Below are 2,366 nucleotides of genomic sequence, written 5' to 3'. Positions count from 1 at the left end.
TAGGAACTTCTGAGTCATCCATGTCTTCTGCTCTTGGGGGCTGCCTCTAGGGAGTCTGTGTCCAGTCAGTGTGACGGGAGCTGGGAAGCCCATCAGATGGAGAGGAAAGGGGTATACCTGCTGGAAGGTTTGCAATATGAGAGCCACTAGGAGTGACATGACCAGGATGTGAATGAGGACTGTACTGTCCTTTGTTTTGTAAAATGTGTGTGGTGCAGATCATTGATTGACCCAAAGGAGGAAGAGTCTTAAAGGCCTTATGTTATTCAGTTATAAAGAAATGACAGCCCAGATGTGGTGGCTCACGCCTGTAATTGGGAGGCTGAGGCCAGCAGATCAGTTGAGGTCAGGAGTTCCAGACCAGCCTGATCAACATGGTGAAACCCTGTCTCTACTAAAAGTACACAAATTAACCAGGCATGGTGGCAGGCACCTGTAATACCAGCTACTCAGGAGGCTGAGGCAAGAGGATGGCTTGAACCCAGGTGGCAGAGGTTGCAGTGAGCCAAGATTGCACCACTGCATTCTAGCCTGGGCGACTGAGCAGGACACTCTCAAAAATAATAAAATAAAAAATTAACAGAAAATCAAACACCGCATGTTTTCACTCATAGGTGGGTGTTGAATAATGAGAACACATGGACACAGGAAGGGGAGCACCACCTCCTGAGTTCTGTTGCGGGGAAATAGGGGAGGGACATGTGGCTCACTCTGTAATCCCAGCACTTTAGGACGCTGAGGTGGGCAGATGGCTTGAAGTCAGGATTTGGAGACCAGCCTGGTCAACATGGTGAAACCCCATCTCTACTAAAAATACAAAATTTAGCCAGGTGTGGTGGCACACGTCTATAATCCCCACTACTCGGGAGGCTGAGACAGGAGAATCGCTTGAACCTGGGAGGAAGAGTTTTCAGTGAGCAGAGATTAGGGCTACTGGACTTCAGCCAGGGCGACAGAGCAAGACTGTCTTAAAAAAAAAAAAGAAAGAAAGAAAGAAAAGGCCAGGTGCAGTGGCTCACACCTGTACATCTGTAATCCCAGAATTTTGGGAGACTGAGGTGGGTGGATCACTTGAGACTGGAAGTTCGAGACCAGCCTGAACAACATGGAGAAACCTCATCTCTACTAAAAATGCAAAATTAGCTGGGCATGGTGGCAGACACCTGTAATCACAGCTACTTGGGAGGCTGAGGCAGGAGAATTGCTTGAACCCGGGAGGCGGAGGTTACGGTGAGCCAAGATCGCGCCATCGCACTCCAGCCTGGGTAACAAGAGTGAAACTCCGTTTCAAAAAAAAAGAAAAAAAAGAAAAGCACAGTTAAAAGTCCTTGTTTTGTGAGACAGATGTGGCCATGCCTTGTAGATGGGGAAGGAGAAGCAGAGGGCCAGGTGGTTAACATTTGGCACAGGCAGCTGTGACCGGGTGAGCTGGGATGGGGAGGAAAAATAATACAATAATCACAGCTAGCATTCCCTTTTTTGTTTCTTTAAGACAGCCTTGCACTGCCGCCTGGGGTTGGAGTTCAATGATGCGATCTCGGCTCGCTGCAACCTCCGCCTCCTAGGTTCACGTGACTCTCCTGCCTCGCCTCCCCAGTAGCTGGGATTATAGGTGCACACCGCCACATTCGGCTAATTTTTTTGTATTTTTAGTAGAGTTGGGGTTTCACTATGTTGGCCAGACAGGTCTTGAACTCCTGACCTTGTGATCCAAGAGCCTCGGCTTCCCAAAGTGCTGGGATTACAGGCAGGAGCCACTTCGCCCAGCCAACAATCACAGCTAGCATTCTTGAGTGCCCATATGTGCCACACACTGTTCTGCTTGAAACCGCCTTTGCAAAAATTATGACAGTGAAAGATACCAAACCTAACCAACTCCATCTTGCATCTAACCTTTAAACTGTCCTTGTTCATTCCTGGGCATAGGCCAAACTAACTTTGGGAAGGAATTTAGTTTATGGTTTGACTCCGAAACAATATTGATAACAGCCCTTTTCGAAGACCCACTTCTTGCCTGGGGACCAGTCTGCCTTTGCAGGACTAACAAATTAGCTACCAGATTAGAAATTACAGTTTAGGCTGGGCGCGGTGGCTCACGCCTATAATCCCAGCGCTTTGGGAGGCCAAGGCGGGTGGATCACGAGGTCAGGAGTTGGAGAACAGCCTGGCTGTAGTGAAACCCCGTCTGTACTAAAATATAAAAATTAGCTGGGCATGGTGGTGCGCGTCTGTAGTCCCAGCTACTCAGGAGGCTTGAGGCAGGAGAATTGCTTGAGCCCGGGAGGTGGAGCTTGCAGTGAGCCGAGATCAAGCCACTGCACTCCAGCCTGGTGCCTGGCGACAGAGCAAGACTCTGTCTCAAAAAA

Source organism: Cebus imitator, unplaced genomic scaffold (assembly GCF_001604975.1).
Source record: "Cebus imitator isolate Cc_AM_T3 unplaced genomic scaffold, Cebus_imitator-1.0 Scaffold476, whole genome shotgun sequence".
Classification (NCBI taxonomy): domain Eukaryota; kingdom Metazoa; phylum Chordata; class Mammalia; order Primates; family Cebidae; genus Cebus; species Cebus imitator.
This window is presented reverse-complemented; position numbering follows the sequence as displayed.